The sequence below is a fragment of the Sceloporus occidentalis genome, unplaced genomic scaffold, assembly GCF_023333645.1.
Source record: "Sceloporus occidentalis isolate IW3139 unplaced genomic scaffold, rSceOcc1.0.p SCAF_4, whole genome shotgun sequence".
NCBI lineage: Eukaryota > Metazoa > Chordata > Lepidosauria > Squamata > Phrynosomatidae > Sceloporus > Sceloporus occidentalis.
Genome location: NW_028316984.1, coordinates 24,458,300 through 24,474,446, shown reverse-complemented (window position 1 = coordinate 24,474,446; position 16,147 = coordinate 24,458,300). Strand labels below are relative to the sequence as shown.

At 43.1% G+C, this 16,147-nt stretch overlaps 1 long non-coding RNA gene across 1 annotated transcript; it reads right to left on the bottom strand.

Moving 5' to 3' along the window:
- Window positions 1-10,942: 10,942 nt before the first annotated feature.
- LOC149313633 (uncharacterized) lies at window positions 10,943-15,431 on the bottom strand. Its single transcript, XR_016281083.1, has 3 exons — window positions 15,262-15,431; window positions 14,038-14,179; window positions 10,943-11,302 (listed from the first exon to the last, which is right to left on the bottom strand). It is a non-coding gene; the product is annotated as an uncharacterized LOC149313633 (long non-coding RNA).
- Window positions 15,432-16,147: the final 716 nt, after the last annotated feature.

Sequence of the window (16,147 nt, the reverse complement as noted above, 5' to 3'; positions counted from 1 at the left end):
TTAAAATGGTGATGCTACAGCTCATCGGATGAGTGTGCCATACTCAAGGGGCAGTGTGCAAGGGGATGTGCCTAGGGCCACAACAGTATGATCACTGACAAGAACTCCCTGTGCCTGCTTATAATCCTCTTCACTATTTCACCCTTCACTATTTCACCTGCCCTTAGGCTTCCTCAAGGTCTGGATGTAGTGAAATAAGGACCAAGAAATGCCACTGCCTCCTTTCTCATTAGCTGTCTTCCAGACAAGCAGCAAAAATGAACAGGAGCAGGAGGAGCAGGAGATGGGTAGATAGTGCCAAGTGAGCTAGTAAAGTCATTAACAGCAGGGTTTCACATGGGCTGAATCTGCACAGCAGAAATAATGCAGTTTGGCATCACTTTATCAAAAGATTTCAAACTAATCATTGGAGACTTGAATGCGAAAGCAGGCAACAAATGAATATCAAAACAGTAGATGCAACTTTAGTACTAACTGAAATATTCCAACAAATATGGAAAACAAAGGGGTGGCCAACAGACTGGGAAGCCTTGATATACATACTAACCCCAGACTGCGGTGGCTTGGTGGGGGCCCCCTTGGCCAGCAAGGCCCCAAAGTCGGCGGGGAGGAGGGCATAGGAGTGATCCCTTGGGTCCGCCTCCTCCTGGACAGTCACAGGGCTCCAGGGCCCCTCTGGGTCCTCCCCACCTCCTTGGAGAGTTCCCCCGGTGGTCATATACATGGGGGACCTCCTGAGCCAGAAAGGCTCTAAAGGCAGCAGCCCACTCTGGTGGGAGATGGGTGCTTGCCTGGGGAGGGCGCGAAGGGGCCCCAGTACTCACAGCAACCAGTGGGGCCTGCGATGATCCATCCGATGGCGCCTCGCCGGACCCCAACTGGGGGCGCAGAGCCTCGGCAGCTGAGAGGGAAGATCCCTCCTCTGGCCGGGCTCCCTTGGGCTCCTCCAACCCCGGCTGAGAAGCCAGCTGAGCATCCGCCAGAGTCAGAGCGAGTGGCAGGGGTGAGGAGGCCACAGCCGCAGAAGGTTTCTTCATGGAGAAAAAGGGGGGAAAGGAATCCCAAAGGAAAAAGGTTTTTAAAAAGGTGAGGTCGTTCTGAGGAACGGAGGAGGTCCGCGTCTTGCCAGGAGATACAAAAGACTGCAGCAACTATAGGACAATAGCACTGTTCTCCATGCAAGCAAAATAATGCTCAAAATTATGCAGCATAGTCTCCAACAATATACATGGAGAAAGGAATTCCAGAGGTGCAAGCAGGATTCGCAAAAGAAAGGGGCGCTAGGGACCACATTGCAAACATGTGATGGCTAACGGAGCACACCAATGAATTCTAAACAAGAAGCAGTATGTGTTTTATAGACTGCAGCAAAGCATTTGATTGTATAGCTCACAAAAAGCTATGGAATATACTCAAAGACATGGGCATGCCACTACATCTGATAGTCCTAATGAGGCATCTGTGCCAAGGACAAGAGGCCACCGTTAGAAGAGAATTGGGTGAAACAGAGTGGTTCCCAACAGGAAAAGGGGGCAGGCAAGGTTGCATCCTATCACCTTATTTATTTAACTTATATGCTGAAAACATCACAAGAAAGGCAGAATTAGAATCAGAAAAAGAAGGAGCGAAGTTCTACATCCATTGAAATGCACATTATTTTTACATAAACCAGGTTAATGAATTATCTCCTGTACCTCTTCACTTTCGTTTCCCTGTAGCAAACAGGCTGGAGCGCAGCAATTCTTTCACTGCGTCGAAGCATTCTGCAAATGCAATAGATCAACATTGTCCATAAAAACTTTAGTATCTACCCTGCAGTTTTCATAAGAAGACTAAGTGCCATTCAGAAAGGAAGGCAGAACTCTAACACTATTAGACAAAACAGTTATTCTTATTTTTCTTCCACAAATCAATTTATATATTGAATTTGCTGCTAGAAAGTGTTGGACTGAAACAGTTTGAAGAGCCTAGTGTACTATTTCCTAGTTAGAGCAGAAATACTAAAATGAGTCAGAAGGGATATTTTCCTGGTATTGTATGGTCTAGGCACCAGCTTTTTCCAGATTATTATTAAAGTGTGGCAGCAATCACAGTATGGGCAGCAGGTTCTTTAGGAATAAACCAGAGCTTGGACATAACACGCTGCAAATAACACAACGCAATTTGGCACCACTTTAAGTGACGCGGCTCAATGCAATGGGATCTGTAATTTTGCGAGAGATTTAGCCTTCTTCCTCAGCCCAGAACAAGCTGCCAATCCCAGAATTCCACAGGATGGAGCCAGGGCAGATAAAGCAGTGCCAACCTGCATTTATTCTGCAGCGTGGCAGCAGCCTAGGTTTGATTACCATTGCAACTGACCAAAGAATACCATCACTCCTGTTTTAGTGCAAATGTCACCTTTTTGTTACTTTTACCATGATGGAGGCTGGTGGAGGAGACATATCTCATGGTTCAAGTACTGGCTGATGGTGTGCCTCCTGCGGCCTCCTTCCATTCAGATGGAATTGGGGGGGGGGGGACTAAAGATAACTATTTTAGTTACTTCTAAAGAAAGGGAAAGAGAGGTTCAGTATCCCTTCTCTGGGATTCTAAAATCTGAAATCCTCCAGATGGGTGGCTGAGATAAGGACACCTTTACTTTCTTCCTTTTTTAAAATAGATTTTATGAAACACAGCCATACCAAACAGACAAACAAAGAATATAAAAAATGAACACATAATTATACGTTACATTTGCATTCAACATTTCTTCTTTGCATTCCATTCTTCCTTTTATCTTAAGGTTCTTATTTCACTTACTGACTTCCTAACTACATTCAAAATAAGTGGATTGCTTACAATATACTTGTTTCTCTTGCATTTTTTCCTTCGTAAAGGTTTGAAACTAAAATTTTGCTACCTTTCTGTGATATAGATAGATAGATAGATATTATCTATTATATATTAATACATATATAACAATGAAATACCCATGACACCTTTACTTTCTGATGGTTCAATGTACAAAAACTTGGTTTCATGCATAAAACTATTTTTAAATATGATGTATAAAATTACCTTCAGTCGATGTGTATAAGATGCACATGAAAAATAAGTGAATTTCATGTTTAGACTTGGGTCTCATTTTCATGATATCTCATTATGTATATACAAATATTCCAAAACCTCATAATAATAATCCCATATTCAAAATCCTTCTGTTCCAAGCATTTTGGATAAAGTAGACTCAACCTGTAATTCCTTTTTCCAAACTATAACCATAATGGCGAGAAGCTATTTTTTTGTCTTTGAACAATAACCATAACTAGTTGATCTTCAAAGGAATTTCTCAAGTGCCACCAAGTTAAAAATAGCTTTGTGCATAACATGCCATCAACATATAGGTTATGTCTTTATGTGGCACATCACAGCAATGACATAATGAAGGAGTCTTCTAGGTAAACAATACAAACAATCCATAGAAGATACCTGATTGCTATAAGAGTTGCAAGGGGAGTAGTTCTGTTCCAGACGTAGGACTGGAAACCACTGCCTGAGTCCCACTCTCTTCAGTCAAATATATACTTCTGTCACCCTGAATGATCTCATAATGAACTTTTACATGAGGTCCCTCACATGAGGGGGGTCACTCAGGAGCCCTAGAGGAGCTGTGTATCACACTGCCCCCCTGCTTCATGGAGTAGGGCAAAACTATTCCAGTTTGACCTTTCTGTTTACATATATCTGCAATTCATATTACAGCTTTTTCATTTAAGCTTTCAGTAAACTTCTATTTCCATTCTTTCCTTGAATACATTAAAGTAACTCTGGGGGGGGGAAGGGGGGGGAGGATAAAATAAAAACTGCATAACTGTAGGGCATCTTCTGGGGGACTTTAACTATATTTCAGGGTTGTATAATTTCTTCTCCAGGTCCACAAAGGTTATCCTCAGATCACCTTCCCCTACGAAATTCTATCTGACATTGGCCAGTGTTATTTCTGCATGGATATCTATTATTTATTTAAGGTTGGTCATCTGTATCCACAAATTCTTTATCATCGGATTCAACCATCCACAGCTTGAAAATGTGGAAAGTACATAAATTCCCAAAGAGAAAGCTTGATCTTGCCTATATTAGGCACACCATTTTACCATGCCATTGTGTTTAATGAGACTTGAGCATCAACGGATTTTGTTATCCATGGAGGATCCTGAAACCCAACCTCAGTGGATGCCAAGGGTCCACTGTATTAGGTACATTTCCATAAATGCGCTGAAGGTAGTGGTCTGGGCATTGGACTACAACTGTGGAAACCAGAGTTTGAATCCCTGCTCAGCCATGGAATACTACTGGGTGACCCTGAGCAAAGCATATTCTCTCAACCTCAAGGAAAGGCAAAGCCAAGCAACAAAAGCAACAGACTTTGCCAAGACAACTGTGTGATAGGTTTGCCTTCGGGTCACAATATAACTGGAAAGGACTTGAAGGCAACGGCGGCAACAACAACAACAACAACAACAACAACACACATCTCTTCCTCTTCATGTTATCCTCACAACAATACTGTGAAATAGATCAGGTTGAGAGAGGGAAACTGACCCAAGGTTACCCAATGCGTTTCATGGCTTGGTAAGGACAAAAATGTGGATCTCCTAAGTTCTACTCTTAACACTAACAACTACATCACAATGATTCTCAGTGTAGAGGGCCATATGAATCATAGAATCGTAGAATTGGAAGGGACCTCAAGGGCCACCCAGTCCAACCCCATTCTGCCATGCAGGAACTCTCAGTCAAAACATCCCCATTGACAGATGGCCATCCAGCCTCTGTTTAAAGACCTCTAAGGAAGGGAGTGTGTTCCACTGTCGAATAGCCCTTACTGTCAGGAAGTTGAGGTGGAATCTCTTTTCCTGAAGAGCTGCTACATACCGGGAGAGACCTGAATATATGCTCTCCACTCAAACATCTGTAGATACAGTGAACCCTTCTGAGGGAATCTCAAATAGACATTCAAGGGAGTATGGCAGTAGGATGCAGCAATGCTACTCAATGAGTTTAGCCTCTGCAACCCCTTCCATGCCTTTATTTAGCACATGGAGAGGGTCCTGGGTACACAGAAACCAAAGCTGTCTAAAACTGCTTAACCCAGCTGGTTTTTATTTTAAATAGTCCAGGTAAGAAGGCTGTACCCTGAGATTTAATGGATCACTGAAGAAAAGGAACTCTATCAACCACTGAAGAAACTTCTCTGTACTCTTGTTGTTGTTGTTGTTCTAATACATTGCACAAATTGTGTAATGATTGTGGATTTCTTGCACATGCAAGAAAGAAGTGTATGTGTATGTACTGTTTTGTGCAGGTATGCCCTTTGGGGTTTATGCTCCCTTTCTCACATACAGTGGGCGCTCTAGGCACCAGCTTTTTCCAGATTATTATTAAAGTGTGGCAGCAATCGCATTATGGGCAGCAGGTTCTTTAGGAATGAACCAGAGCTTGGACAGAACATGCTGCAAATAACACAATGCAATTTGGCACCACTTTAAGTGACGTGGCTCAATGCAATGGGATCTGTAATTTTGCGAGAGATTTAGCCTTCTTCCTCAGCCCAGAACAAGCTGCCAATCCCAGAATTCCACAGGATGGAGCCAGGGCAGATAAAGCAGTGCCAATCTGCATTTATTCTGCAGCATGGCAGCAGCCTAGGTTTGATTACCATTGCAACTGACCAAAGAATACCATCACTCCTGTTTTAGTGCAAATGTCACCTTTTTGTTACTTTTACCATGATGGAGGCTGGTGGAGGAGACATATCTCATGGTCCAAGTACTGGCTGATGGTGTGCCTCCTGCGGCCTCCTTCCATTCAGATGGAATTGGGGGGGGGGGACTAAAGATAACTATTTTAGTTATTTCTAAGGAAAGGGAAAGAGAGGTTCAGTATCCCTTCTCTGGGATTCTAAAATCTGAAATCCTCCAGATGGGTGGCTGAGATAAGGACACCTTTACTTTCTTCCTTTTTTAAAATAGATTTTATGAAACACAGCCATACCAAACAGACAAACAAAGAATATAAAAAATGAACACATAATTATACGTTACATTTGCATTCAACATTTCTTCTTTGCATTCCATTCTTCCTTTTATCCTAAGGTTCTTATTTCACTTACTGACTTCCTCCTAACTACATTCAAAAGAAGTGGATTGCTTACAATATACTTGATTGTCTTGCATTTGTTCCTTCGTAAAGGTTTGAAATTAAATTTGTTCTACCTTTCCATCATATATATATATATATATATATATATATACGCACGCATATATAACAATGAGATACCCATGACACCTTTACTTTCTGATGGTTCAGTGTACAAAAACTTGGTTTCATGCATAAAACTATTTTTAAATATGATGTATGTACTGTTTTGTGCAGGTATGCCCTTTGGGGTTTATGCTCCCTTTCCCACATACAGAGGGCGCTCCATATTCCCTGGGCACAGGACCCTTATCAAACTGAACAAATCACCAATTAAAAAAACAACAACACTGAATAGAATCGATTCTTTATGACTGTAATAAACCCCTACTATTTTTGCCCAGGCTGAACATTGTACAGATGGCACATTGCAACAATTGTGCAATGCAGCTGGTGGTAGTGGTGGGTGATCACTCAGGTCATTGCGCGGTATAAAGAAAAAGTTGGCCTCTGGAAGTGTGGTGGCTCAAGTCTGTGAAACCCTTGGAACTTGCAAAGGTAGTAAATGCAGAGACTTCTGAAATACACTTAGTACGGTACATTTTTAATTGGAGGACTCAAACATGGAGTGAGCATGATGCAGCGTGTAGGAGAAAAATGTTGGGTGCAAGAGAAGAATTTGGTAATGGCGAACTGCAAAGAAAATATGCAGAACACATAAAGATGACAAAGATAGACCAGTTCCTAGTCTCCCTTGGCAGGGATTTGGGACAGAAGACTGAATGGAAATTTTGGTGTTCAACATCCAGCCTCCTACTGAGTAGTGACTCTTCATTGGCCCACATACTCTGTTCCGGAGTAAGGGCCATTAAGCAAATAATAGTAACAGATAAGTGAAGAAGCCTTTCTATGACATACATCCTGAATAGGACTGAGAAGACCTGAAAAAACCACTAAAGCCATCAGCTATGCTTAATATGTCTTTTACAATACATGATTCTGATGTTTTGACCAGAGGAGTCTGAGAGCTGTAATGCAAAAAATAGTTTTCATAAGCTCACATCATGTCTATCAACAGTTATCTGATCCTTCTAAGTAAAGGCATCTGGAATTGAATCTAGAAACTTCCACATCGACGTAAAGCAATGATAGAAACTGTGAGACTCTCCAGAATTTATTGGACCACAGCTCCCAGAATGCTACACCCCCCTCCACCAAATCTTGTCAAGAAACCCCTTGCTTTAGGGTCATCATAAGTTGGAAAGAACTTGAAGGCATACAACAACAACAACAACCAGGTTAACATCCAGTACTCTCTTATGCAAGCAATTCCCCATTCACCTGCATCGTAATAGAACATCCTCTCCCATGACTGAACCATTTCTGGAAAGTCCTTCAGATGCCCAGCAGAATGGCTAGGAAGTGGTCAGCCACACACATGCACATATGTACACACACACACCACTGGCCTTTGAGTATATCACACGGACCTTTTTAGAGCTTTTGCAGGTCAGTTCCGACGTGACTGTGCTTCCAACGATGCGCATTCACGTCGTAATGTGAATGTGTTATCAGACGCCATTCCTTTCTATGGGAGCTCCTTGCGAGGTGCTTCCGCAGTGATTCAAAAGTGACCCCTCATTTTGGTAAAACCGAAAAAAAAGGTGACTTCACAGATTCTCTGAAGATGCCAGCCACAGATGCTGGCGAAACGTCAGAAAAAAACTCTGCTAGAACATGGCCACAGAGCCCGAAAAACCCACAAAAAAGTATTCACAGAATTCGCTTCCAAGCTCACTTCGATTGAATTGGTCTGGTGTGGAAAACCACTCCGATGTCACCCCCCTTGGCCCCCTGCGTCCTGCTCCGTCATCCCCTTCCTCCTCCTTCATGCCATCTCACCCCCTCTGCCACCCTGCAACCCATCCCATCATTCCCATCATCCCCTGCCTTCTCTTGCATCCTGATCCTGGCCCCAGGGACACCCAGTGAGCTATCCCATCATCCCCTGCCTTCTCCTGCATCCCAATCCTGGCCCCAGCGACCCCAGAGACCAATCCCATCATCCCCTGCCTTCTCCTGCATCCCAATCCTGGCCCCAGTGATCCCCAGCGACCAGTTCCATCACCCCTTGCCTTCTCCTGCATCCCGATCCTGGCCCCAGGGACCCCCAGCAAGCTATGCCATCATCCTCTGCATTCTCCTGCATCCCAATCCTGGCCCCAGCAATCCCCAGCAACCAATCCCATTACGCCCTGTCTTCTCCTGCATCCCAATCCTGGCCCTAGCCATCCCCAGCGACCAATCCCATCACCCCCTGCCTTCTCCTGCATCCCAATCCTGGACCCAGTGACCCCGAGCAAGCTATCCCATCATGCCCTGCCTTCTCCTGCATCCCGATCCTGGCCCCAGGGACCCCCAGAGAACTATTCCATCATCCCCTGCCTTCTCCTGCATCCCGATCCTGGCCCCAGGGACCCCCAGCAAGCTATCCCATCATCCTCTGCGTTCTCCTGTATCCCAATCCTGGCCCCATCGACCCCCAGTGACCTATCCCATCATCCCCTGACTACTTCTTAACCCCATGACAGCTAAGGAGGGGGCAGGGAAGGAGGACAGCGTCCAGAGCCCCATTGAGCATGTGCAAGGGTACCAATTCGAATCGTTGAACCCTCCGGTGTGGTAATACAATGTGCACTCACTCCGCTTTGCTTGAATCTGCATCACGTGACTTGCTTGGAATAGAACTGACTTCGCTTCCCCCTCAATTTGGAATGGCAACAGAAAGGCAACCAGGTGTGGTAAAACATCACGTTTTAACCTTAATTCACATTGCTACACAGGAGTGATTCTGGATCAGGTATGAAAAAACATCACGCTTTGCATTGCTAGAACAGGAGTGATTGCGGATCTGAGCTGCAAACACCCCCCCCCCCCCCATATGTGATAAGATCCATTGCTACCATCACCTTTATTCATGTACATATGTCAGCAGGGCTTTGTGTTCTGCCACTGAATAGGAATTTGATCAATGGTTCTCTGCCTATGGCAGCCATATCTTATCAAGACTTTGATTGAGAGTTCCTGCATGGCAGGGGGTTGGACTGGATGGCCCTGTGGTCTCCCTCCAACTCTACAATTCTTTGATTCTATGATTCAAGGCACCATGCTAGATGCCTCAAAAGTTGTGGTTGTGGCTGCAGTGCAAGTCCTAGGGACCAATTTCAAGTTGAAATCCCCAAATTTTACTTCCTAGAAGCAAAAGAAGGAAGATGGAATCACACATGAGTATTAGCATTAGTGCAGTGCAGCAGTGAAAGATCCTAAGGAGCAAAGGTGCCAATGGCTTACAGAACATGTTGTTGTTGTTGTGTGCCTTCAAGTCATTTCCAACTTAAGGTGACCCTAAAGTGAACCTGTCACAGGGTTTTCTTGGTAAGTCTTTTCTCAAGGGGTTTGCCATTGCCTTCCACTGAAACCCAGTGGGTTTCTATGTCTGAGCTGTGATTCAAACCCTGGCCTCCAGAGTCATAGTCCAACACTTAAACCACTACACCACACAGACACTAAAGTCTTCATTGCAGGAAGATAGGGAAGTTACTGAGGCTGCTATATAATCTAGCTGCATCTCGAGGGAAGGTCTGAGAGAGGTCTGGGGCGAGGAGTGGAAAAGTCCCTAAGTGTTTACATCACAGTAGGATCAGGATAGGTAGACAGATCCTTGCAGGTCACTCAGATTATCTAAACCTATTACTACTGTCCCAGGGTGACCAGACATCCTCCTTTTCCAGGACATGTCCTACATTTCAGCCTTCTGTCCAGGAGAAATTCCAAAATGTCCTCCCTTTTGAGCATGTCTGAGAAGCATGAATGTATACTTGTGTGTTTTTAGCTTTTATTTTGTAATACCCTACATTTCTCTTGAACATCCTCCATTTTGAAGTGCCTTGTCCTCCATTGTGATGATGGCGTTTGGTCACTCTGTACTGTCCACTCTGAGGCATTCATTTTTCAGTGCAAAGCGATGTGGCACTTCCAACCATCAGGACATCATGTTTGCCAGGTTTTTAGAAGGGCAGGGAAATAATAATAATAAATAATAATAAAATCTTTATCATAAGAGAAATAGAGGTGGCAGAATTTCTCCAGGCAGGAGAGGAAAAGCAGGAGGCCCCATGGACTCTTCCAGGGTTTTAAGTACAGACCCAGGCAGTTCTGGCTAGATTCCAGGTCATAAATAAATCAATGAAACAAGGCTGCTGCTGAAAAAGAGTAGCCTTCCATCTCTCTCCCTTGACATATCCAGGGATGCTCAAATGGTGCCATGGCATGTGACAGCGTGATGGCACTCTGGCAATGGCTTTTTCTGTCTCTGCCCCATTTCACTGGGGGAAGCTTCCAAAGGTGAGGGAAACCAATGCCTCCCCCAAACGTAATGGGACAGAATTAACCATAAGGATATTTCAGCTGTGTTATGTGGTATGCACTGTATCATTTACATTCAACCCCACAGCGATGGAATAAATGTTAGGACTCTGGTAATATTTTTCTACCATACTTCATAATTAAAATAGTGCTTCAGATAGAGATCTCCAGTGCCTAGAACAAATGGATGGATAAAAGCCAAAGTATGAATCTATTTCAATCTTTTTTATTGATAGTTTGTACTCAGACTATAACAAGAGCCATCATGTTTCTTTTTCAAATGAAACCAATCAAATCTCACTGTCGATCTATCTATAATCTGTTTCCTGTATTAATACCTTGTATATTTCTATTTTAAAAAATGGCACTCAGGTGGCCTGCAATGAATAAACATGCCGGCTCTCCATTTTGTATTGGAAATTGACAGCTGTTCGCTGGAAATGTTAATTTTTTCTCTACTTCAAGAAATATGGAGCTGCAAAGAGGCAAGCAGGCATGTGTTTGGAGCTGAAATGCAACATCACATTCGGTAGAATCGGAGCAAAACTTAAACTCTTTTTATGCAAATACATAGAACAGTGCAGCCAGATGCAGCTTCTTCTCCCTAGCCACTGATCAGCCATAGGGATATGTCCAGGCTTGTTTTGGCTTCATATGAACGATTTGAGGGTAATATAAATCGGGATACTTTGCATCCCTACAATAAATGGGAACGAATGTTAAAAAAAGAATTAGGAAGCGATTCAGGAATCGCTTCAAGATAAGCCGCTTTAAAACCTAAGTGGGAACACGTCCTAAGAGAACCAAAACCAGCTCAGTATAAACACTGCATATCTGTTTGATTCCTTCTTCCCTGTCTTTTTCTGGAAATATAGCCAATAATGTTGAAATGTCTATTTCAATATTTGATCCCGATATACAGATGACTCTCCTGGACCATCAACCAACTTGATGCTCTCTACACAGTGGAAAACAAAGAAGGAAATCAACTGCACTAATTCTCACTACAAAAAAACAAAGGTGCTTTACAAACCACCTAAAAGCGGCGGTCTGCCTGCGCTGCCGGTTGTTACGTTCGGGAACTGCAGCAGCCAAACTGTGCGGTTCCCGGACACAACAGGAAAGAAGTGCCATTTTGGCGCTCCTTTCTGTGCCCCGGAAGTGGTGCAGCAAGTGCCAATGGGTGCACTCGTGGCGTTACTTCTGCCGTGCGATGTCCAGACGCTATGCGTCCGAGACGTCAAGATGGCGGCAGCCATGTGGAACGGCCACCGCCATTTTGTACGGACTCAGTCCGTACTAGGATTAGGGACGTCTAGAATAGATGCCACTTTCTAACCCTAACATGCTCCTTCCTAACCCTAACACGTACTTTCGGCGCGTGTGTAACGCGCCAAAGATAGCAGCAAAAGGCACAGAGGTTCTTTCAGCAGCTGGGAAGGAAGGCATTTGAAGTTAGACCTGAGTAAATTGCATGAAGGCTCAGAGGGGACGCTTATCGGATCTGCATAAGATACAGAACTGAAATGCATTGCTAAGGTCAGTGGAAATGGAATCATCACAAGAGGCTGGAAACCCAAGTGATTTAGAATTAAAAATATGATATTTGACAAGAGATAAATGGAAAATCTTGCATTTAGGCAGCAAAATAATAAAATTCATGAGGCTTGCGTGAACTTGCTTTGGCTTGACAGCAGTATGTGTTAACAGGTCTTAGTGGACCTTAAGGTGAGTACAAACCAGTCTTGCGATGTGATTAATGGAAAAAACAAAGCCATAATGCAGTTGTATGGTGCATAACGGAAGCACACTATACAGCTGATAGGAAATCATTGATACATTTGGCTCTGCACTGCTTGGGTCACATTTAGAGTATAGCCATCCACCAAGGATTTTAGAGCTGGCTTTGAATCCCTGTTCGGTCATAGAAACCCATTGGGTGACCTTGGGCAGATCAGTCTCTCAGCCTCAGAGGATGGCAATGGCAAGATGATTTGCCTTCAAAATCTGTAAGTCAGAAAGTATTTGAAGGCAATTACCACCAAAGGGATCTTGTAGCACCTTTGAGACTAATTGTGCAGAACTAATTGTAGCATAAGCTTTTGTAGACTGGCTTGCATCTGGAATGACCTGCCGGATGAGATCCGTCAATTAACATCTTTGGACAGCTTCAAAAAGGCTGTCAAGACGGATCTCTTCAGGCAGGCCTTTCCAGACTGAAATATCCTGGCCTCAGGATCTCAGGATCCCCCCCTCCTCAGTAATGTCTCCAAATCCCCCTTTTCTTTTTTAGAACTGAAGTGGCAGTGGTTTATCGGTGGGTATAATTTGTTTAATTTATTGTTATTTTAACTAGTTATTGTGGTTTTAGTTTAGATATGCAGTTTAATAACTTTTTAAGGGGGGAGGGAAATATATTGTTTTTATGCTGTATGTTATTTTAATGTTGTAAACCGCCCAGATTGGTTTGCCACAGGGCAGTATATAAATAAAAAAGTATTATTTATTATTATAATTATTATTATTAAGTAGACCAAGTCTATGAAAGCTTATCCTGCAACTTCTTTCACTCAGCTAATCTTAAAGGTCAGTTACTCTCAAAAGAAGATCTCTTTGCAAAGTCGAAGGCTTTCATGGCTGGCATCCATAGGTTTTTGTGGGTTTTTCGGGCTATGTGGCCATGTTCTAGCAGAGTTTCTTTCTGACGTTTCGCCAGCATCAGACATTTCGTCAGACAAGTCTACATAGGGATCACCAAATGCAGTGTGCAAACAAGAATCAAGGAACATGAGAGACACTGCAGACTGGGCCAGCCAGAAAAATCAGCAGTAGCAGAACATGCCACAAACCATCCTGGGCATAAAATACTGTTTGAAAACACTGAAATTCTGAACCATACCAACCATGACCATTATAGGAGGCACAGTAAAGCCATTGAGATCCACAAACCCTTGGACAATTTCAACAGGAAAGAGGAATCCCTAAAAGTAAACAAGGTTTGGCTACCAGTCCTGAAAGATAGCAAGATAAAGACAAATGCAAATGAGAAATCTCCCAGGGTCAGGGGTTTCCCAGCAGACAGTGAGCACTAATCAAGCAGACATTTGTCCTCTTGTGCAGACCCTCACACCCTGAGGACTGCCATTAGCAACCAACAATACACATGCAAATCACTTCCGCCTTTCCAGATCACACAATATATATACCCAAGTCCTTTCCAGGCAAACATTCTCTGAAGATGCCAGCCACAGATGCTTGTGAAACGTCAGAAAGAAACTGTGCTAGAACATGGCCACATAGCCCCAAAAACACACAACAAAACTAAAGATCCCTTTGCTGTATGAATGAATTCACTGTGTGTAATAAACATTTTTCAACTTTCTAATAAGCTTAACCTAATATTTTCTTCCAGGGACACATCAAGCCGCTCACCTGTGCCAAGGGGACTCTTCGTTCGAATGCCACTCAGATCTTGTGTATTCATGATGGCAATTTGAAAAGTTGGATATTCAGCTATATGATCATATATAAATTCACCTTCGTACATACGCCCATTCTTGAATGAAAGCTTACCCTAAAGAGAAAGAAAACATCCTGCTTTTATTTCTGTCTACATAACTATCAACATAATTCTACTCAGGATTCTATTTGAGCAAAAGTTCTTAGCAATAACTTCAAGTTACAATGATTTCAAAGAGGCTGTAGATAAACTGATGGAAGGTAGGCCTACAAATGATTACTCAATAGCAATAGCAGTAGCAAGTACATTTCTGCATTGCTTATCAGTGAACTAGCACTCCTTAAGCAGTGTACAATGTGTAAGCCAAGTCTTCAGATTACCCTCCAGGTTGAATGTCTGTGTGTTATCAGCTGAATATCAGGTGACAATATCAGGAAGACAATACTAATGCATTCAGGCTCTTCAGGCATTAGGCTGGACCTTGTGGAAAACAGGACACTGAGCTAGATGGATCTGCCTTGGCATTATTCTTTTTCAGAGAGGGATTCTGGGAGCTGTAGTACAAAAAACGAAGATTGCCAAGCTCTGGACAAACATTGATGTGTGCCTTGAAGTCATTTCCAACATATGGAGACCCAAGGGCCCTATCACAGCGTATTCTTAATAAGATTTGTTCAGAGGGGGTTTTGCTCTGTTCCTTCAGAATTTTGAGTATTAACTGTCTTGATGCAGAAGGTCTTTTTAATTGAGATCTGTTGTATTTTTATTATTTTAAAAGCTTGTTAAAACTGTTTTAATGTTTTTCATATGATGGCTTCATTGTTTTTTAAGCTTTGCATCATCCATTGTTTTAATTGCACTTTATTTCAACTCATATTGTGACCTGCCTTGGGTCCCATATTGAGAGAAAGGTGGAATATTAAAGAAATCAATAAGCAAACAAGCAGGAGGCTCTTGCAATTAGGCCAAGGCACTGCCTGCAGACTGCAGCCCAGGTCTGACCGAATGTAAGTCAAAATTCCTCTCAGAGGTTGCAACAAAGGTTTCACTGGCATTGCATTTACATGCACTTCCAAGTTATGGGATTTCTTACCCTTAAATAAAAAAAAATTGCTTCCTATGTTGTTACTTAGAAGGCTGAGGTCTCCTACTAGGTTTGGTATAGAGCTTCATTGACAACACTTGCCAAAGCTTACCATGCCATGTTTCTTGTTGTAAACCCATTCACCATCACACATTGCTCGACTGGCAAAGAAGTACTTTCCACATCCATGTCGATCCCCATTGACAAAGTCTCCCACATACTCATTCCTCAGGGGATATTGCGAGCCAGGTATTCTCTTCAGATACCAAGTGTGGGTCCCAAAACCAGGCTGAAAAATGAACAAAGGCCACCTTAATTTATGGTTGAATGCCTTCAGCAGCATCACAATGCATTATACCAGTTCTATTACAAAACTTTTCCTCAAGGAAGCCTTGTTAGCATGGCTTGCGCAGCCTGCGTAGGTTCACACTGAAGCTTCACACAGGATGGCCACCAGTAAAGTGTCATGGAGCTCAGGAATCTCCTCCGTCCTTCCTTGAACCTGATAAAGCAGACTGAAACAGATGTCTCTACAAAGAGGCTCTTTAATCATCAGTTGCTCTATTTACAAAATACAGCTACAAAGCTACTCCCACTAAACATCCGCCACCAACAAAACCCACACTGTCTACTGAGGCTTGGTCCTTATATACACTTGTGCCATGCGCTACTAAGCCCAGCCTCTTCCTGCTGTGTCACTTTATTCCTTGTCCTCCAGGCAAGATGACAATGTGTATTTACAGTACTTTTGCAGCACTTTGTAGTGCTTTCCAGCACATGATGACCTTGCAGTGACAACACTTCCTTTGACTCAGCTGAGCCTGATTCCTTAGCTATCATGCTGCAGGTGACCCATGGTTACCTCTGTCAGCTTTCCCCACATCCAGACATTTTTACTTCTGGATTATTCTCCAGCAAGCCTTGCTTCCCAGTATTTCTCCACTGAGAGGGATATCAGGGTTTTTAGTTTTTAATTGTTGTTTTTATGCATTGATATT